The sequence below is a fragment of the Bufo bufo genome, chromosome 1, assembly GCF_905171765.1.
Source record: "Bufo bufo chromosome 1, aBufBuf1.1, whole genome shotgun sequence".
Lineage (NCBI taxonomy): Eukaryota > Metazoa > Chordata > Amphibia > Anura > Bufonidae > Bufo > Bufo bufo.
Window position 1 is genome coordinate 216,650,108 of NC_053389.1, and position 23,483 is coordinate 216,673,590.

Below are 23,483 nucleotides of genomic sequence, written 5' to 3' on the forward strand. Positions count from 1 at the left end.
GAGACTGCTGCATGACTTGGGGCTCAGACTACTTGGCTGATTTGCAAGGGGGTGAGGTGAAAGACTGATGGACATCGGCTGCAGGTGCCAACTGTGATCTTTCAGCAGGAGACTGGGTGGGAGACAATGTAAAGAAACTGGAGGCACTGTCATCAACCCAATCTACTATTGCCTGTACTTGTTCTGGCCTCACCATTCGTAGAGCCGCATTAGGCCCGTCCAAATACCGCTGAAGGTTTTGTCGCCTACTCGCACCTGAGGAAGGTATTTCACTTGTGCGTGTAGCTGGCACAGATCGACCACCTCCTCTCCCTGCAACAGGAGCTCCACCAGCAGCACCACGACATGGGCCACGTCCCTTATTTGACGCTCTTCTCATATTTCTCAAATGTATGATTTTGCCTAAAATGGGTGTTTTTTTAATAGCAGAATAGAACAACAGTATCTAAAGGGTGTATCTCACAATGACAGATGCATCAAAGACTGCAAAATTATTATTTTTGCCCTAAATAGGTGTTTTTTAATTGCAGAATAGAATAACAGTATCTAAAGGGTGTATCTCACAATGACAGTTGCAGCAAAGGCTGCAAAATTACGATTTTTGCCCAAAATGGGTGCTTTTTTAATACCAGAATAGCACAGCAGTATCTAAAGCGTGTATCTCACACGTACAGATGCAGACAAGGCTGCAAATTAGGTATTTTGCCTAAAATGGGTGTTTTTTTAATACCAGAAGAGCACAGCAGTATCTAAAGCGTGTATCTCACACTGACAGATGCAGACAAGGCCGCAAATTGAGTATTTTGCCCAAAAGGGTGTTTTTTTTAATAACAGAATATGACAGCAGTATATAACGCTTGAATTTCACATGTACAGATGCAGCAAGGGCTGTAAAATTGAGTATTTGCCCAAAAAAGTTTTTTTTAAAAACCCAGAGAATTATAGCTGTATTTCTAGCTTAAATTGCACACTGACTAATGCGGCAAAGGCCCCAGATGGAGGGTATTGCAAAAAATGGGTGTTTTTTAAAACCCAGAAAATTATTGAAGTATTTCAAGCTTGTTTTACCAATCACAGATGCAGCAAAGGCTGCAATATTAAGTACTTTGCCCAAAAAGGGTGTTTTTTAAAACCAGAATAGCACAGCAGTATCTAAAGCGTGTATCTCACACTGACAGATGCAGACAAGGCCGCAAATTAAGTATTTTGCCCAAAATGGGTGTTTTTTGAATAACAGAATATGACAGCAGTATATAACGCTTGAATTTCACACGTACAGATGCAGCAAGTGCTGTAAAATTGAGTATTTTGCCCAAAAAGGGTGGTTTTTTAAAACCCTGAAAATTATTGCTGTATTTCTAGCTTAAATTGCACACTGACAAAATTGGTTGTTTTTCTAAACTCAGATAATTATTGAAGTATTTCAAGCTTGGATTTTAATGTCACAAAAGCACATATGCTGTGCTGGTGCACTGAGCTTGCATAAAATGGCCGTCGCCGCCCACCTAACTAACAGACGGATAAAAGTTATTTTTATGTGTCACTGGGCTCAGGGCAGGGTAAAAAGATTGTGCACTGCACCCACAAAACTAAATATAGGTAGATCGTTGAGTTAGCAAGCACTTCTGATTAAATATTCTTTCCTATTCTCTCCCTCACAGCAGCAGCATCCTCTGCCTACACTAGTAACAGCAGAGTGACGTGCAGCGCTACGTGACTCCAGCTTATATAGAGGCTGGGTCACATGCTGCACTGGCCAATCACAGCCATGCCATTAGTAGGCATGGCTGTTATGGCTTCTAAGTTCACAGAGTTAAACGCTTGTTGATTGGCTGCTCTGCAGCCTTTCAAAAAGCGCCATAAAATAGCCGAACACCGAACCCGAACTTTTACTGAAATTTTCGGGTATGGGGTCCAAAAATCCTTAAGTTCGGTACAAACCCAAACTTTACAGTTCAGGTTCGCTCAACCCTAGTAAATTTATATATCAACAGTATATATGTATCTCCCTAGACTAAAGAGGGTACCATTGATACTGCAGGTACAATCACCCCAATTCAGTCTAGATCCTACACACAGGATATGATTGATATTATATATACACTCACCTAAAGAATTATTAGGAACACCATACTAATATGGTGTTGGACCCCCTTTTGCCTTCAGAACTGCCTTAATTCTACGTGGCATTGATTCAACAAGGTGATGATAGCATTCTTTAGAAATGTTGGCCCATATTGATAGGATAGCATCTTGCAGTTGATGGAGATTTGAGGGATGCACATCCAGGGCACCAAGCTCCCGTTCCACCACATCCCAAAGATGCTCTATTGGGTTGAGATCTGGTGACTGTGGGGGCCATTTTAGTACAGTGAACTCATTGTTATGTTCAAGAAACCAATTTGAAATGATTCGAGCTTCGTGACATGGTGCATTATCCTGCTGGAAGTAGCCATCAGAGGATGGGTACATGGTGGTCATGAAGGGATGGACATGGTCAGAAACAATGCTCAGGTAGCCCGTGGCATTTAAACTATGCCCAATTGGCACTAAGGGGCCTAAAGTGTGCCCAGAAAATATCCCCCACACCATTACACCACCACCACCAGCCTGCACAGTGGTAAAAAGGCATGATGGATACATGTTCTGATTCTGTTTACGCCAAATTCGGACTCTACCATTTGAATGTCTCAACAGAAATCGAGACTCATCAGACCAGGCAACATTTTTCCAGTCTTCAACAGTCCAATTTTGGTGAGCTCGTGCAAATTGTAGCCTCTTTTTCCTATTTGTAGTGGAGATGAGTGGTACCCGGTGGGGTCTTCTGCTGTTGTAGCCCATCCGCCTCAAGGTTGTGCGTGTTGTGGCTTCACAAATGCTTTGCTGCATACCTCGGTTGTAACGAGTGCTTATTTCCGTCAACGTTGCTCTTCTATCAGCTTGAATCAGTCGGCCCATTCTCCTCTGACCTCTAGCATACTGGATGTTTTTCCCTTTTCACACCATTCTTTGTAAACCCTAGAAATGGTTGTGCGTGAAAATCCCAGTAACTGAGCAGATTGTGAAATATTCAGACCGGCCCGTCTGGCACCAACAACCATGCCACGCTCAAAATTGCTTAAAATCACCTTTCTTTCCCATTCTGACATTCAGTTTGGAGTTCAGGAGATTGTCTTGACCAGGACCACATCCCTAAATGCATTGAAGCAACTGCCATGTGATTGGTTGACTAGATAATTGCATTAATGAGAAATAGAACAGGTGTTCCTAATAATTCTTTAGGTGAGTGTATATGGATATAATTAACTAATTTCCTAATTACAAAGAATAGTAAAATTAGATCCTCTTTCTATTCACTAAGAATGAACTAAAACTCAGCACATTTCTACTAGGTTGCCTATCTATAAACCGCATTTTATGATACGTCTCTGTAAAGGCATGAAGACTTTTATGATACGTGTTAAATCCCCTTCTCTCAAGAGAATACTTATGCAAACATTTCTGCACAGATCCTTAATCTTGGAGTTAGTGATTTTTTTTGTCTCAAAAAGTTTGAACTCATATTGCCCTTCTAAAGACCAGACCAGATGGCTCCCATACAGCACATATATCAGTCCATATTGTAATCTGTATAAGCCTTCATAAGATGGATTCCTTTTAGATCCAATAGTTCTGACAATAAGCAACAAGCATATACTTTAACAAGCTAACATTCTGGCTACCAGCAACCACCACTAGAGGGGATTTAGGCACTTATGGGGTCATTTATCAAACTGGTGTAATGTAGAACTGTTACCCATAGCAACCAATCAGATTCCACCTTTCATTTTTTACAGCTCCTTTGGAAAATGAAAGGTGAAATCTGATTGGTTGCTATGAGTAACTAAGCCAGTTCTACTTTACACCAGTTTGATAAATGATCCCATTACTGAAAATATTTATACATATTAAGGCAGAGTTTTCTAGTCTTCAGGTAGCCAATTGTATAAATCTATGCCTATGCAGGGAGGTCATCATTGGATATATTGATACAAAGACTAGAGTTGAGCGGACACCTGGATGTTCGGGTTCGGCAGGTTCGGCCGAACTTGAAAAAAAAGTTCGGGTTTGGGACCCGAACTTGACCCTGAACCTGAACCCCATTGAAGTCAATGGGGACCCGACCCTTTGGCCACTAAAATGGCTCTAAAATAGTCCTGGAAAGGGCTAGAGGGCTGCAAAAGGCATCAAAATGTGCTTAAGAGCATGGCAACTGTTCTGCAAACAAATGTGGATAGGGAAATGACTTAAAATAACATAAAATACAGAAAAATTTAAAATAACAATCTGGATCTAGGAGTAGGAGGTTGAGGAGGCGGTGGATGGGTGTATGTGGCGGTGTAGGTTGACGTGTCGATGTAGGTGGAAGCGGCGGTGAAGGAGTAATAGGTAGCCAACACTGACTTGTGTTATATTATTTTTTTTTAATTGGGGTATCCCCCAAAATATTGGGACATATAACAAAATAAAACTAAGAATAAGTGCACTTGAGTACAAGAATGGATGGTTGAGGCTGGTATAAATGTCTATTCTGCACAAGGTATGGACAAGTCCTGTGGGATCCATGCCTGGTTCATTTTAATAAACGTAAACTTGTCCATATTGGTTGTGGCCTGTGATAATGCTCTCTGCCGTGCTAAACACACGTTCACACTATACACTGGCTGCAGGGCAGGTTAGCACCTCCAAGGCTGACAAAGCTTTTCCATATTTGGGCCATGCTAACCCTGCCTTCTCAGGTGCTGGTGGTGCCCCAGCTGCGTTGGTGACCTCTTCCTCCTCCTCTGCCTTCACCTTGTGCTTCTACTGTGCCCCCGCTGTCAGGTGGGAATGCTATCATCAGCGTGCGCTTGTAGTCGCGCATCTTCCGATCAGTAACAGACGTTTTCACTAAATTTAGTTCCCTGTCAGCAATGCAGAGCAGGGGTTCATTCACGGCAAAATGGGGTTCTTATCACCCAGCAATAGAACAGAGGATTTTGAGAGATTTAGGCCCCTGTCACCCAGGCACAGCAGGGGTTCATTCACTGCAAAAGGGGGTTCATGTCACCCAGCAATAGAACAGAGGATTTTGAGAGATTTAGGCCCCTGTCACCCAGGCACAGCAGCGGTTCATTCACGGCAAAAGGGGGGTTCATGTCACCCAGCAATAAAACTGAGGATTTTGAGAGATTTAGGCCCTTGTCACCCAGGCACAGCAGGGGTTCATTCACGGCAAAAGGGGCTTCATGTCACCCAGCAATAGAACAGAGGATTTTGAGAGATTTAGGCCCCTGTCATCCAGGCACAGCAGGGGTTAATTCACGTCAAAACGGGGTTCATGTCACCCAGCAATAGAACAAAGGATTTTGAGATATTTAGGCTCATGTCACCCAGGCACAGCAGGTGTTCATTCACGGCAAAAGGGGGTTCATGTCACCCAGCAATAGAACAGAGGATTTTGAGAGATTTAGGCCCCTGTCAGCAATGCAGAGCAGGGGTTCATTCACGGCAAAAGGGGGTTCATGTCACCCAGCAATTGAACAGAGGATTTTGAGAGATTTAGGCCCCTGTCACCCAGGCACAGCAGAGGTTCATTCACGGCAAAAGGGGGTTCATGTCACCCAGCAATACAACAGAGGATTTTGAGAGATTTTGGCCCCTGTCAGCAATGCAGAGCAGGGGTTCATTCACGGCAAAAGGGGGTTCATGTCACCCAGCAATACAACAGAGGATTTTGAGAGATTTAGGCCCCTGTCAGCAATGCAGAGCAGGGGTTCATTCACGGCAAAAAGGGGTACATGTCACGCTGCAATACAAGAGAGGATTTGTCACCCAAGCACAGCAGGGGTTTGTATACGCCAAAAATGGTAAAATGTCACCCGACAATTGAAAATAAGAATTTTTTCAATTTAGGGCACTAAAATTGGCACTTTTTTTAAATTAAAATGGCTCTAAAATAGTCCTTGAAAAGGCTAGAGGGATGTAAAAGGCAGTAAAATGTGCTTAAGAGCATGGCAACTGCTCTGCAAACAAATGTGGATAGGGAAATAACTTAAAATGAAATATAATAACTAAAAATTACAAATTATTAACCTGCAACTCAGAGGAGGTGGATATGGAGTCGGAGGTTGAGAAGGCGGTGAATGTGGTGTTGTAGGTGGAGGCAGCAATGGAGGAGGAACAGGTAGCCAACAATGTTTTTTTTTATTTTTTATTGGGGTAGGTTGCCCCCAAAATGTTGGGACAAATAATAAAAAAAGAAAACAAAGAATCATTGCACTTGACTTGAGTACAAGAATGTATGTTTGATGGTGGTATAAATGTCTATTCTGTACACGGTACAGACAAGTCTTGTGGGATCCAAGCCTGGTTCATTTTAATGAACGTGAGCTTCTCCACGTTGGCTGTGGACAGGCGGCTGCGTCTGTCTGTAATGACGCCTCCTGCTGTGCTAAATACACATTCAGAGAGTACACTGGCTGCAGGGCAGTCCAGCACCTCCAAGGCATACAGGGCATACTCTGGCCATGTGGACAATTTGGAGACCCAGAAGTTGAATATGGCAGAACCATCAGTCAGTACGTGTAGTCGTGTGCACAGGTACTGTTCCACCATGTTGTTCAAATGCTGCCTCCTGCTAACACACTCCATATCAGCAGTTGGGGCCGGTTGTTGCGGCGAGGTGACAAAGCTTTTCCACATGTCGGCCATGCTAACCCTGCCTTCTGAGGTGCTGGCGCAGACACAGCTGCGTTGGCGACCTCTTCCTCCTCCCCTGCCTTCGCCTTGTGCTTCCACTTGTCCCCCGGCGTCAGTCGGGAATGCTCTCAGGAGCGCGTCTACCAGCATGCGCCTGTAGTCGTACATCTTCCGATCACGCTCCAGTGAGGGAATTAAGGGCGGCACATTGTCTTTGTAATGGGGATCCAGCAGAGTGGCCACCCAGTAGTCAGCACACGTTAAAATGTGGGCAACTCTGCAGTCGTTGCGCAGGCACTGCAGCATGTAGTCGCTCATGTGTGCCAGGCTGCCCAGAGGTAAGGACAAGCTGTCCTCTGTGGGAGGCGTATCGTCTGCGTGCTCCGTATCACCCCAGCCACGCACCAGGAATGGGCCTGAGCTGCGTTGGATGCCACCCCGCTGTGAACATGCTTCATCCCCATCCTCCTCCTCATCCTCCTCCTCTTCCTCCAGTAGTGGGCCCTGGCTGGCCAAATTTGTACCTGGCCTCTGCTGTTGCAAAAATCCTCTTTCTGAGCCACTTCTAAAAGACTCGCCTGAAAGTGTTAGAGATGAACCCTCTTCCTCCTCCTCATCCTGGGCCACATCCTCTTCCATCATCGCCCTAAGTGTTTTCTCAAGGAGACATAGAAGTGGTATTGTAACGCTGATAACAGCGTCATTGCCACTGGCCATGTTGGTGGAGTACTCAAAATAGCGCAACAGGGCACACAGGTCTCGCATGGAGGCCCAGTCATTGGTGGTGAAGTGGTGCTGTTCCGCAGTGCGACTCACCCGTGCGTGCTGCAGCTGAAACTCCACTATGGCCTGCTGCTGCTCGCACAGTCTCTCCAGCATGTGCAAGGTGGAGTTCCACCTGTTGGGCACGTCGCATATGAGGCGGTGGGCGGGGAGGCCGAAGTTACGCTGCAGTGCTGACAGGTGAGCAGCAGCAGGGTGAGAACGCCGAAAGCGCGCACAGGCGGCCTGCACTTTATGCAGCAGCTCAGACATGTTGGAGTAGTTGTGAATGAATTTCTGCACCACCAAATTCAGCACATGCGCCAGGCAAGGAATGTGCGTCAAACCGGCTAGTCCCAGAGCTGCAACGAGATTTCGCCCATTATCGCACACCACCAGGCCGGGCTTGAGGCCCACTGGCAGCAACCACTCATCGGTCAGTTGTTCTATACCCCGCCACAACTCCTGCGCAGTGTGGGGCCTGTCCCTCAAACACATCCGTTTCAGAAAGGTCTGCTGACGTTTACCCCTGGCTGTGCTGAAGTTGGTGGTGAAGGTCTGTCGCTGACCAGATGAGGAGGTGGAAGAAGAGGAGGAGGAAGCCGAGTAGGAAGAGGAGGCAAAGAATGATGCCCTGCGATCCTTGGCGGCGGTAGGACGTGCTCCAAACAGCTCTCCGCCTGGGGCCCAGCCACCACTACATTTACCCAGTGTGCAGTTAGGGAGATATAGCGTCCCTGGCCGTGCTTACTGGTCCACGTATCTGTGGTTAGGTGGACCTTGCCACAGATGGCGTTGCTCAGTGCACACTTGATTTTATCCGATACTTGGTTGTGCAGGGAGGGCACGGCTCTCCTGGAGAAGTAGTGGCGGCTGGGAACGACGTACTGTGGGACAGCAAGCGACATGAGCTGTTTGAAGCTGTCCGTCTCCACCAGCCTGAATGACAGCATTTCAAAGGCCAGCAGTTTAGAAATGCTGGCATTCAGGGCCAGGGATCGAGAGTGGCTAGGTGGGAATTTACGCTTTCTCTCAAAGGTTTGTGAGATGGCGAGCTGAACGCTTCCGTGTGACATGGTGGAGATGCTTGGTGACGGAGGTGGTGTTGTTGGTGGCACATCCTCTGTTTGCTGGGCGGCAGGTGCCAACGTTCCTCCAGAGGTGGAGGAAGAGGCCGAGGCAGCAGCAGAAAAGGGAGCAGGAGGGGCCTGAGCCCTTTCTTGGTTTTGAAGGTGCTTACTCTACTGCAGCCTGTGTCTCGCATGTAGATGCCTGGTCATGCAGGTTGTGCTAAAGTTCAGAACATTAATGCCTCACTTCAGGCTCTGATGGCACAGCGTGCAAACCACTCGGGTCTTGTCGTCAGCACATTGTGTGAAGAAGTGCCATGCCAGGGAACTCCTTGAAGCTGCCTTTGGTGTGCTCGGTCCTTGTTGACGGTGGCCAGTTGCACCCTGCTCCCGCTTTTGTTACGCTGTTGGCTCGATCTCACCACTGCCTCTTCCTCCGAACTCTGAAAGTCAGTGGCACGACCTTCATTCCATGTGGGGTCTAGGACCTCATCATCCCCTGCATCGTCTTCCACCCAGTCTTCCTCCCTGACCTCCTTTTCGGTCTGCACACTGCAGAAAGACGCAGCAATTGGCACCTGTGTTTCGTCATCATCAGAGACGTGCTGAGGTGGTATTCCCATGTCCTCATCAGGAAACATAAGTGGTTGTGCATCAGTGCATTCTATGTCTTCCACCCCTGGGGAAGGGCTAGGTGGATGCCCTTGGGAAACCCTGCCAGCAGAGTCTTCAAACAGCATAAGAGACTGCTGCATGACTTGAGGCTCAGACAGGTTCCCCGATATGCATGGGGGTGATGTGACAGACTGATGGGCATGGGTTTCAGGCGCCACCTGTGCACTTTCTGCAGAAGACTGGGTGGGAGATAATGTGAACGTGCTGGATCCACTGTCGGCCACCCAATTGACTAGCGCCTGTACTTGCTCAGGCCTTACCATCCTTAGAACGGCATTAGACCCGACCAAATATCGCTGTAGATTCTGGCGGCTACTGGGACCTGAGGTAGTAGGTTCAGTAGGACGTGTAGCTGTGACAGAACGGCCACGTCCTCTCCCTGCACCAGAGGCTCCACCAACACCACCACCACCACCACCATGACAGCGTCCCTTATTAGATGTTTGCCTCATAGTTAGCGTTCACAAAGCAAAGTAAAAAGTGGTTAAGTATGTTAAAAATAATTAACCGCCAATATAAACCCTGATGTAGGGTATTGCACTCTATTTTTTTTTTTTAACTCTATATGACAGTGGTATTTATGGCCTAAATGTAACACTCACTTATGCACGTCTTATCCCAGATGTGCAGTATATCAGAGGGTTTTTTCACCCCAGTAACCAAAAAGCTGTATTTCTGGCCAAAATGTGACAGTCACTTATGCATGTCTAATCCTAGATGTGCAGTATATCAGAGGCTTTTTTCACCCCAGTAACCAAAAAGACGTATTTATGGCCTAAATGTGACAGTCACTTATGCACGTGTAATCCCAGATGTGCAGTATATTAGTGGGTTTTTTCACCCCAAGCAAAAAGCTGTATTTCTGTCCTAAATGTGACAGTCACTTATGCTTGTCTAATCCCAGATGTGCAGTATATTAGAGGTTTTTTTCACCCTAACCAAAAAGCTGCATTTCTGTCCTAAATGTGACAGTGACTTATGCACGTGTAATCCCAGATGTGCAGTATATTAGAGGGTTTTTTCACCCTAACCAAAAAGTTGTATTTCTGTCCTAAATGTGACAGTCACTTATGCACGTGTAATCCCAGATGTGCAGTATATTAGTGGTTTTTTTCACCCCAAGCAAAAAGCTGTATTTCTGTCCTAAATGTGACAGTCACTTATGCTTGTCTAATCCCAGATGTGCAGTATATTAGAGGGTTTTTTCACCCTAACCAAAAAGCTGTATTTCACCCCAGTAACCAAAAAGCCGTATTTATGGCCTAAATGTGCAGTCACTTATGCTTGTCTAATCCCAGATGTGCAGTATATTAGAGGGTTTTTTCACCCTAACCAAAAAGCTGTATTTCTGTTCTAAATGTGACAGTCACTTATGCTTGTCTAATCCCAGATGTGCAGTATATTAGAGGGTTTTTTCACCCTAACCAAAAAGCTGTATTTCTGTCCTAAATGTGACAGTCACTTATGCACGTGTAATCCCAGATGTGCAGTATATGAGAGGCTTTTTTCACCCCAGTATGCCAAAGACGTATTTATGGCCTAAATGTGACAGTCACTTATGCATGTGTAATCCCAGATGTGCAGTATATTAGAGGGTTTTTTCACCCTAACCAAAAAGCTGTATTTCTGTCCTAAATGTGACAGTCACTTATGCACGTGTAATCCCAGATGTGCAGTATATGAGAGGCTTTTTTCACCCCAGTATGCCAAAGACGTATTTATGGCCTAAATGTGACAGTCACTTATGCACGTGTAATCCCAGATGTGCAGTATATTAGAGGGTTTTTTCACCCTAACCAAAAAGCTGTATTTCTGTCCTAAATGTGACAGTCACTTATGCACGTGTAATCCCAGATGTGCAGTATATGAGAGGCTTTTTTCACCCCAGTATGCCAAAGACGTATTTATGGCCTAAATGTGACAGTCACTTATGCACGTGTAATCCCAGATGTGCAGTATATTAGAGGGTTTTTTCACCTTAACCAAAAAGCTGTATTTCTGTCCTAAATGTGACAGTCACTTATGCACGTGTAATCCCAGATGTGCAGTATATGAGAGGCTTTTTTCACCCCAGTATGCCAAAGACGTATTTATGGCCTAAATGTGACAGTCACTTATGCACGTGTAATCACAGATGTGCAGTATATCAGAGGGTATTTTCACCCCAGTAAGAAAAAAGCTGTATTTCTGTCCTAAATGTGACAGTGACTTATGCAAGTGTAATCACAGATGTGCAGTATATTACAGGCTTTTTTCACCCTAGTAACCAAAAAGCTGTATTTATGTCCTAAATGGGACAGTGACTTATGCACATGTAATCACAGATGTGCAGTATATTAGAGGCTTTTTTCACCCTAACCAAAAAGCTGTATTTCTGTCCTAAATGTGACAGTCACTTATGCTTGTCTAATCCCGGATGTGCAGTATATTAGAGGGTTTTTGCACCCCAGTATGCCAAAGCTGTATTTCTGGACTTGCAGATAGCCTATTCTGGTGCACTATCATTGCATAAAATGGCTGCCAATCAGGTATTGATATTGATGAAATGAAGAAAAAAAGTTAGTTTTCAGCAGTATTTGGCTCAGGGCAGGCTTAAAAAAATTGTGCACTGCACTCACAAAACACTTTTTCTGTAGATCGCTGAGTACATAAACTAGTTCTTGATAAGATCGCTCCCTGATCTCTCCCTCACAGCAGCTGCAGCCTCTCCCTACACTAATCCGAGCAGAGTGACGGGCGGCGCTAAGTGACTCCAGCTTAAATAGAGGCTGGGTCACATGCTGCAGTTGGCCAATCACAGCCATGCCAATAGTAGGCATGGCTGTGATGGCCTTTTCGGGCAAGTAGTATGACGCTTGTTGATTGGCTGCTTTGCAGCCTTTCAAAAAGCGCCATAAAAATCGCCGAACCCTGAACCCGAACTTTTTTGGTCCGGGTGCCGAAAAACCTAAAGTTCGGTACGAACCCGAACTTTACAGTTCGGGTTCGCTCAACTCTAACAAAGACCATTATAAAGATAAATAAAGAAATAAATCAGCATAAAATGTCCGACCAAATGATGATAGACGGCAAGGATACAATTTAATGACTGTTCTAGGAACTCTACAACAAAATAATATTTCATGACAATTTACCACAAAGGAAGCTAAACCACATTCACAGTTTTCTAAAAGTTTTCCAATAACTGAATATTCTGAGAAAATTACACCAGCAGCAAAACCACCTTTTGTGTCTATAGGTGAAACTCGAAAATTTAGAATTTCGTGCAAAAGTTCATTGATTTCCATAATGCAACTTAAAAGGAGTTGCATTAATGCAACTTAAAATTAGAATTTTGTGAAAAGGTTCAATATTCTAGGCTCAAAGTGTCACACTCTAGTCAGCTAATTAACCCATACGTCCTCAGCAAAGGGTACCTTAAAATTGTGACTTTGGGGTTTCATAAGCTATAAGACATAATTTTCAAAATTATAACAAATAAAGGCTTGAAATATCTCACTTTGCATGTAATCAGTCTATCTCATATATTAGTTTCACCTTTTAAGCTGCATTACTGAAATAAATGAACTTTGCACGATATTCTAATTTTTCAAGTTTCACCTATATATGGAGAGATTCCATTGATTTTAATATCTGGTCACTAACGTTCACTTCCATCAGTTTGCAAAATAATTCTGTCTGATTAATCAGTAGGTACTCATTCTGGGTATGTGGACAATGTGCCTGATGAGGAAAGAGACCCCCCTCGAAACGTGTCGCACTTCCCCTATGTGTTTCATCTTGTTGTATACTCATCTCTGTTTTAATACATTTTTCCTGGGGGGGTTTGCTGACCATATCGACTCATAAAGGAGCAGCTCTGGTTCATTACCCTCTATCTACTGTACTAGCTACCTAATACCATTACCATTGTTCCGTGTTCCGCCTCCTGCACAGCTGGATCTGCTAAGCAGCGCTGCAGTTTTACATTTGATTTTTACACTATGAAGAGCGGCTGCTTTATTTCTATATTCTATGTAATACATAGGCCTGGTCAAGCTGTAAATGTACTTTTAGAATCATTTATCAAAGGCAAAGGTTAAAAAAAGAAATAATATATGGTTGCACAGTACATGGGCTCCTTGTTATCCTGCTACTAGTTGGGCTTCTTTTACACTCACCTTATGAATTCCCGGCAGAGAACAGGCTGCTCGAGCTCTCTGGATCCGGCACTGCCAGATGTTACCGCAATGCCCACCAGGTCCATTAAATAAAATGGGGTGCAGTGGAGAGCTAGCCGATCCCCGGCAGCCTTCAAAACTCATAAAACTAGTGTAAAACTATGGATGGGCACTTGTATATGGTGATATAGGACACAATTTATTTATTCATAAAACCTACAATTGATTCACAATAAAAAATGATTCACAATAAAAAATAGCAATATGCAATAAAAAACACTATGTTAAAATGCAATAAGGAAATAATTGACAATTATTATTATATCGTGTTTGGACTGAGACTGGTGGCCCACATGTTCTCACTTTAGTATTCAACAGCACATGTCCTGAAAGTTGTATTTGAATTCAGGAGGAGGATAAATAGAGCGATCAGCTTCTGTTCATTCAGCAATAATCTCCTATAATTTCATAAAATTGTTACACCTCTATCTATGTAGCTTATATTGATGTCCTATATTTAGAATGCATTTATGTGCTTGAATGTCACTGGGTATTCAGTATCAGTTCAACCTATGTCCAAAAGTAGCGTTCCACATAATACACTGCTCAAAAAAATAAAGGGAACACTTAAACAGCCCAATGTAACTCCAAGTCAATCACACTTCTGTGAAATCAAACTGTCCACTTAGGAAGCAACACTCAGTGACAATCAATTTCACATGCTGTTGTGCAAATGGGATAGACAACAGGTGAAAATTATAGGCAATTAGCAAGACACCCCCAATAAAGGAGTGGTTCTGCAGGTGGTGACCACAGACCACTTCTCAGTTCCTATGCTTCCTGGCTGATGTTTTGGTCACTTTTGAATGCTGGCGGTGCTTTCACTCTAGTGGTAGCATGAGACGGAGTCTACAACCCACACAAGTGGCTCAGGTAGTGCAGCTTATCCAGGATGGCACATCGATGCGAGCTGTGGCAAGAAGGTTTGCTGTGTCTGTCAGCGTAGTGTCCAGAGCATGGAGGCGCTACCAGGAGACAGGCCAGTACATCAGGAGACGTGGAGGAGGCCGTAGAAGGGCAACAACCCAGCAGCAGGACCGCTACCTCCGCCTTTTTGCAAGGAGGAACAGGAGGAGCACTGCCAGAGCCCTGCAAAATGACCTCCAGCAGGCCACAAATGTGCATGTGTCTTCTCAAACGGTCAGAAACAGACTCCATGAGGGTGATATGAGGGCCCGACGTCCACAGGTGGGGGTTGTGCTTAAAGCCCAACACCATGCAGGACGTTTGGCATTTGCCAGAGAACACCAAGATTGGCAAATTCGCCCACTGGCGCTCTGTGCTCCTCACAGATGAAAGCAGGTTCACACTGAGCACATGTGACAGATGTGACAGAGTCTGGAGACGCCGTGGAGAACTTTCTGCTGCCTGCAACATCCTCCAGCATGACAGGTTTGGCATTGGGTCAGTTTAGGTGTGTGGGTTGGCATTTCTTTGGAGGGCCGCACAGCCCTCCATGTGCTCGCCAGAGGTAGGCTGACTGCCATTAGGTACCGAGATGAGATCCTCAGACCCCTTGTGAGACCATATGCTGGTGCGGTTGGCCCTGGGTTCCTCCTAATGCAAGACAATGCTAGACCTCATGTGGCTGGAGTGTGTCAGCAGTTCCTGCAAGACGAAGGCATTGATGCTATGGACTGGCCCGCCCGTTCCCCAGACCTGAATCCAATTGAGCACATCTGGGACATCATGTCTCGCTCTATCCACCAACGTCACGTTGCACCACAGACTGTCCAGGAGTTGGCAGATGCTTTAGTCCAGGTCTGGGATGAGATCCCTCAGGAGACCGTCCGCCACCTCATCAGGAGCATGCACAGGCGTTGTAGGGAGGTCATACAGGCACGTGGAGGCCACACACACTACTGAGCCTCATTTTGACTTGTTTTAAGGACATTACATCAAAGTTGGATCAGCCTGTAGTGTGTTTTTCCACTTTAATTTTGAGTGTGACTCCAAATCCAGACTTCCATGGGTTGAAAAATTTGATTTACATTTTTACATTTTTGTGTGATTTTGTTGTCAGCACATTCAACTATGTAATGAACAAAGTATTTCAGAAGAATATTTAATTAAGGCTACTTTCACACTAGCGTTCGGAGCGGATCCGTCTGATGTTTCATCAGACGGATCCGCTCCTTTAATGCAGACGTTCGCATCCGTTCAGAACGGATGCGTCTGCATTAAAACTTAGAAAATGTTCTAAGTGTGAAAGTAGTCTGAGCGGATCCGTTCAGACTTTACATTGTAAGTCAATGGGGAACGGATCCGCTTGAAGATTGAGCCATATGGTGTCATCTTCAAGCGGATCCGTCCCCATTGACTTACATTGTAAGTCTGGACGGATCCGCTCGCCTCCGCACGGCCAGGCGGACACCCGAACGCTGCAAGCAGCGTTCAGGTGTCCGCTCACTGAGCGGAGCGGAGGCTGAACGCTGGCAGGCGGATGCATTCTCAGTGGATCCGCCTCCATTGAGAATGCATTGCTGCCAGACGGATGCGTTCGGGATTGCTGCCAAGTTTGTATCAAAGTTCGATCGTTGAAAACAGATCCTTGATGTATATCTGGGTACAGTTTGTTATTTCCCCTTTTAATGTCTTGGTATATTGCCTCACAAGTTTTGATCCACTATGTGGGCTTACCTTTGCCTGTATTTCTTCGCTTGCTGGAACTTACACTCCGTGATGTGTGCCGGCGTCCTGGCTATGGAGTTAGTCGCGTCCCACGAGTCTCTCAGCTGATTGCAAGATCTGACTCGGTGGGAGAATTGCGTGCTTCTCAGGCGCAGGTGAATGACATCTTGAGGTCTTTTCTCATAGAGCAAAGGAATTCCTTTTTCTGTACAGTACACTTCTGTCTATAGACGACGGGGAATTTGTCCAAGGTATTACGCCAGACGCGTTTCGGGGAGACGCTGTCCCCTTCCTCAGTGGCATACCCCAATTTTTTAAGTCATGGTCATTTATACTAATCATCGGTCTGTTTCAAGAACCGATCTGGATCTAAATTGTATCTCAAAACCCGGTCTGGATTAGATTTTTGTATATCACTTTACATCCTTACCGTTTACTTGTGATTTTGGTGCAGTATTTTTCGCAAAGGTGCATTTTTCGAAAATATTTACAATTATTTGTGTCTATAATTTGGTGCAATCGAAATTGCCCCAAATTATATCCCTATTTTCATATTGTTGTCTTCCATATATAGAGCTCTTTATATATTTTCCTTCAATATATGTTACTGCTGCCAATTTTACTTAAAAATCTCCTACTACAAATATGTTTACAATAAATATTAATAAAAAAATATATAAGTTAAAACATATAGGTTAACTGCAGACTTTTTTACAGCTTTGGTATCGGGGGGGATATTTTCTCTCTATCAATTTTTCTCTTCGGAATCATTTTTGACTAAAAACGCATGTGCGGTTTAATTGCGTTTTTTTTCGGATAGCTTGCGTTTTATCTTCTATCATTCTTTTTATAATTTATACAATCCACTTTCAACATTTCACATATAAAATTCATAACTTCTTTTTGATTAGATGATGTATAGGAGAAAGGGGGGGCCCCATGTGGGGTAGATTGAGAGGACATGAAAAGGGTATCGCTGCAGTCAACAAATATTTGGATGAGTCGCCTTTAACACAAAATGCTAAGTATTTCATCAATATTATGTTGAGACTGATTTTGGAGAAAAATTACTTCTTGTTCCAAGATACTTTCTACAATCAAAAGCGTGGCGTTGCGATGCTAATATATATATGCGCCACATGGAGGAGGACTTTATCTATGTATCCCACCACTTTCAGCATGTTCTGAGGTGGTGGCGGTACATAGATGACGTCTTCCTCCTGTGGACAGGCACGGAACCTCAATTAATTGATTTTCATGCTTATTTAAACAGTATTGATATTGATCTTCAATACACAGTTTCTTTTTCAAAGACACAATTGTCATTTTTAGACACCAATGTTCGATTGATTGATGGCTCTATTCACACGGGCTTGTTTGTCAAGGCAACTGACAGAAATACACTCTTGCGGTTTGAAAGCAATCATCCCCGTAGCCTAGTCAAACATCTACCTTATTCACAATTTTTACGCACAAAGCGCATTGTATCAGATCAGACTGAGTTAACAACTACTTTGGAGACGATGGCAGGCAAATTTAAGGAACGAGGTTATCCCCGTCGATTGTTGGATGAACAAAAAAATAAAATTCTGCTTACTAACACGGAGATTGCTCCAATTGCCCCTCAAAAGACACGAAGGATACCTTTTATGTCCACATATTCCGAACACAGTGTGGCGATAGGGCGTGTTTTGAGAGACAATTGGAGCATTTTAAGCAAATCCATTCAGGATGTACCCGAATTTAGACTTCCCCCACTTCTATCTTATCGCAAAAATAAAAACATCAAAGATCATCTAGGGAGGGCAGATGTCGGCCCTAAGAAGGCCAGCATACAGCGGACATTGGCGCTGTTGGGGCTTGGATGTTATCCGTGCCTCAGCTGCGTCAATTGCCGCTATATCTGTAAATCCAGATCTTTTATACATCCATCTACAAATAAAGAATATCCCATTAAATTTCACCTGACTTGCTCTTCATCATACGTAATCTATGTGCTGGCTTGTCCTTGCAATCTAATTTATGTTGGAGAAACATCAACAGAATTAAAGTTGAGGTTAAACAATCATAGAAACTCCATTAGGAAAAAACGCACCGATCTACCAGTTGCTAGGCACTTCGGATCCCTACAACACACCGAACGGGATCTAAGATGCTGGATTGTTGATCAGATTGTACTTCCTAGGAGAGGAGGTGATCGTTCAGCAATCCTTAAGAAAAGAGAATTGCGATGGATCTATGACCTGGATAGCTTGTACCCTAGAGGCCTCAACGTTGAGTTTAGGTGAGAGTCTTGGGATTTGTGGCTCGCTCCCCCTTTCCCCTTGTGCGGTACACCTTTCTCTTAAAAGTATAATAGTGCAGGAGAATTGTGAAAGATCAATATGTAATTGTAATATAATATATACAAATATTAATATATGTATTTTCTCTTTGCCTTTTAGAACATTTTAATACACATAATATTGTACACGGATCCGTGAACTATATCCTTTTGGAAGCAACAGAGACCAGAGCTGATATCATCGTTCTCTCCTCTATGCGCAAACCCAGATTTGTAATCTTTTTTATTTGCAGATTTAGATCTTTAATTATTCTTTTGGTGTGATGCTGTTCTATTTTATTGAGGGATGATCCCTCCGTGGCTGCATTACTGTTAGCGGTCAGGCCATTGGTGTCGATGTGGTTCATGGAAATGTCCCCCTCCGACACCTACGGCTCTTTGGTTTGGTGTCCCTCTCGGCAGGGTGGGATCCCGATCCATCTGCTGACATATGTAGGAGATCCCTACTGCGGCTATTTACCTTACTTTGGTGACATTCGGTACAGCTCACATCTGTGTATTGTATAAACACATAGGGCAACTTGCCCTCAAACAAGATGGCGATGTTCGTTTGATACTATAGAACGCATGCGCCACATTCTTTGTATCATGACTCATAGGATGACGCTTATCTGGACATGCGCATTGAAGATACAGAGACGCTCAACGAACGCGATGGTCTATGTGGGCGCTATAACTTCCTAAGGTTTTATTTCTAAGATCCGTATTCACTATTATATCACAGTTTTTACTATGATTTCTATTGGTATTATTTTCACATAAAGGGATTTACTTGCGAGAATGTAGTACATATGACACATGTCACTTTATGCACATGCACTTTGTGTTTTTTTGTAACAGATGTATGTAATTGGATCCTAATTGTAACTTCAATCTGATTGGTCCTACACTTATGAAATGCCTTTATTTGCTCTCACTTTCACTGTCTCTATGCTTGAGGAAGGCTCTTGTGAGCCGAAACGTCGCAAGTTTGCCATACTATGGGTGATTAAACTTTTTTATTTCACTATCATTTTGGAGTGCAGTCCGACTTCTTCGGTCTCTACAATACTAGGGTATTGCCGCTACCCCGTGCCGGACGTTGCACCCACACCTTGGCTGGTGCTCCCGCTGGATTCTCTCCTCTTTCTATATATAGATATATATATATATTATAATTATATTATTATTATTTATATTATAATATAACTTGTAATATATTTTTATATTTGCAAAAAAATGCATTGCCAGTTATCAATAATATCAGATTTTACATTTCTATGAAGTCATGCATTGCGATTGGTAGTGGAACTATGTATATACACAATATACTGCTGCACTGGATATAAATATAACATAAAAAACTTCTGAGGACTTAAGCTTATATTTGCAAATCGAATGTTAGTCAGTTCCTGTAAAGAGCCTTTGTTCTGCTAAAGAAAGTACTGTATGCACTACTCCCTTTTTTTTCTTGGAAAGCAATAGATACCTGAATATATACATGTAATTACAAATATATTATATATATATATATATATATATATATATATATAGATACATGTATACACAGACACACACATATATACACATATATGCATACATGTATATCAAATGAACTTTACAAGGGCTCTGAATAGGGTTGCATCCCCTCCCCCTACAGGGATCTTGCTGTCTGTGAATTCGATCGCACGCTATCTCTCTACACACTGATGCCCTGCCCTCCCATTCACTGAAAGCCCGAAGACAAAAGGAACTCCCTGTTTGGGGGAAGGGGGGTATTGTCTGCAGATGACTGAAAGTGCAGGTTATTATCCTGCTGGAGACCCTTTCACTGCTGGTGCCTTTTCACTGAATGTTCTGTATTGAGCGCTCCAGCTATAAAAAGACCTGGCAGTGAAGAAAATGGCAGATTACTGTTATTAGGATACAGAGATGCTGCCATTTTTTTTTATATTAATTAAATACAATGACATTAGGTGTTGAGCAGCGCCCCACTGGCCTCCTGTTGATTAACCTTTTAATCCCCTTTCTACTAGCATTCAATTATTTGCTCAGGGGATGAAGTGGTGAGAACGGTTATTTACAGTTTATTTCAGAGACCCAGTAAAGTACATTTTTCAGTAGTAAAATTTTATATATATATATATATATATGTGTGTATATACATGTGTGCATATATGTGTATATATGTGTGTGTGTCTGTGTATACATGCATGTATGTATATATATGTTTGTGCGTGTATATAAATATATTTTTATATATATATATACACTCACCTAAAGAATTATTAGGAACACCATACTAATACGGTGTTGGACCCCCTTTTGCCTTCAGAACTGCCTTTATTCTACGTGGCATTGATTCAACAAGGTGCTGATAGCATTCTTTAGAAATGTTGGCCCATATTGATAGGATAGCATTTTGCAGTTGATGGAGATTTGAGGGATGCACATCCAGGGCACGAAGCTCCCGTTCCACCACATCGCAAAGATGCTCTATTGGGTTGAGATCTGGTGACTGTGGGGGCCATTTTAGTACAGTGAACTCATTGTCATGTTCAAGAAACCAATTTGAAATGATTCGAGCTTTGTGACATGGTGCATTATCCTGCTGGAAGTAGCCATCAGAGGATGGGTACATGGTGGTCATGAAGGGATGGACATGGTCAGAAAAAATGCTCAGGTAGCCCGTGGCATTTAAACGATGCCCAATTGGCACTAAGGGGCCTAAAGTGTGCCCAGAAAACATCCCCCACACCATTACACCACCACCAGCCTGCACAGTGGTAAAAAGGCATGATGGATACATGTTCTCATTCTGTTTATGCCAAATTCGGACTCTACCATTTGAATGTCTCAACAGAAATCGAGACTCATCAGACCAGGCAACATTTTTCCAGTCTTCAACAGTCCAATTTTGGTGAGCTTGTGCAAATTGTAGCCTCTTTTTCCTATTTGTAGTGGAGATGAGTGGTACCCGGTGGGGTCTTCTGCTGTTGTAGCCCATCCGCCTCAAGGTTGTGCGTGTTGTGGCTTCACAAATGCTTTGCTGCATACCTCGGTTGTAACGAGTGGTTATTTCAGTCAACGTTGCTCTTCTATCAGCTTGAATCAGTCGGCCCATTCTCCTCTGACCTCTAGCATCCACAAGGCATTTTTGCCCACAGGACGGCCGCATACTGGATGTTTTTCCCTTTTCACACCATTCTTTGTAAACCCTAGAAATGGTTGTGCGTGAAAATCCTAGTAACTGAGCAGATTGTGAAATACTCAGACCGGCCCATCTGGCACCAACAACCATGCCACGCTCAAAATTGCTTAAATCACGCCATCAGTACATACAGATCCATGAACCTGAGATCCATTTATAATATGCATAACATCATTTTTATAGATTTTGTATTTTATATGTATTTTTATATATATCTTCGTATTATATATTGTTTATATTCATGATTTATTAAATTATTATATATTTATATAAGCACCTTTGGTCTAAAGAGGGATTCAGGAGAGTGCAGTCTGCAAATGACCGGCAGCTGCAAAACCAGGAATCCAGACCATATTTTCTAATTGACCCAACAAGGGGATATAAAGACGTGTCTAGTTTGTCCACATTCAGCATTACACATTTGCCTACTGAGGAAGGAACTACGGTTCCGAAACGCGTCTAGTGCGAACTAGTGTGAACCTGACCCAGCTAGTGGTGCGTTATTTTTGCTTCTGCTTTCATCTTCTTTTAAAAAGATTTTTGCCTTGACCATCTCATCTGGATGCAGTTTGAAAAGGGTGAGCACGATATCAGCCATAACCTCAAGCGGTGTAAGCGGTTTAACACTATTATAGTGGACTGACTTATTGGTGCGCTAATATTGACGTTTTTGCCGAATACACCGGCGCAGCTCTGCTACATCAACTTCCGCTACTTCGACCGGCGCAGGTGGATAACATCACCGACCAGTAAACCACTCTCTGGTCAGATCACGTGAGACGCCGCAAAGAACGAGCAGAGTGACTACCTTGTGGCAGGAGGTAGGAAACTAACCGCAATATTAAGCAACATAGTTGCTGAGACTATCTATCAGCGACCGCTAACGGAATAGTGGCTGAACAATCTATGTTTAGATCAAGGCAAATCAACAGATAAACTATCTGAACATTAGAGATATTCTATCTCAATACGTAGCAGACGGACACCACATAGCAAAACCAGAGGTCATATTTGGAGTACTCCTGTCATTTAGGTATATGCGAGAGCTCCGCATTTAAAGTACCTATTTATATATGCTGTTATGTTGACAATAAACTAGGATATGTGTAACATTGTATTGGGTCAATAATTTTAATAAATGCAAAAATACTGTGAGCCAGTCTGATTGTTTTTTACGGATTTACTTGGTTTTCAGTTGGTAACTGAAAGACTGGGCTCCAGTAGGTTGCTGGTGCAGCTTCTCTATATTGTTATATTCACATCCCTAAATGTATTGAAGCAACTGCCATGTGATTGGTTGACTAGATAAATGCATTAATGAGAAATAGAACAGGTGTTCCTAATAATTCTTTAGGTGAGTATATATATATATATATATATATATTATCATGCATCAAAAAATGTAGACTTTTCTGACTGGTCCTTATATAAATAAATCAATAAAATATATGTAAATGTATGTAAATAGGAAAAATGCAAAATAATAATTAAAAAATTAATGCATCCAGACCCATTCATTTCTATGGGGCTGTGCAGATAAGCAGTGATTTTCACGCATCACTTGTGCGTTGCGTGAAAATCGCAGCATACTCCTCTTTGTGCGTTTTCCAAGCAATGCAGGCCCCATAGAAGTGAATGGGGTTGCGTGAAAATCGCAAGCATCCGCAAGCAAGATTTTCACGCACGGTTTCTAGGAGACGATCGGGATGGAGACCCGATCATTATTATTTTCCCATATAACATGGTTATAAGGGAAAATAATAGCATTCTTGATACAGAATGCATAGTACAATAGGGCTGGAGGGGTTAAAAATATATTACTGTATATGGTGTTACTTTACACCCTACCCCCCACTCTCAGTATGGCTACA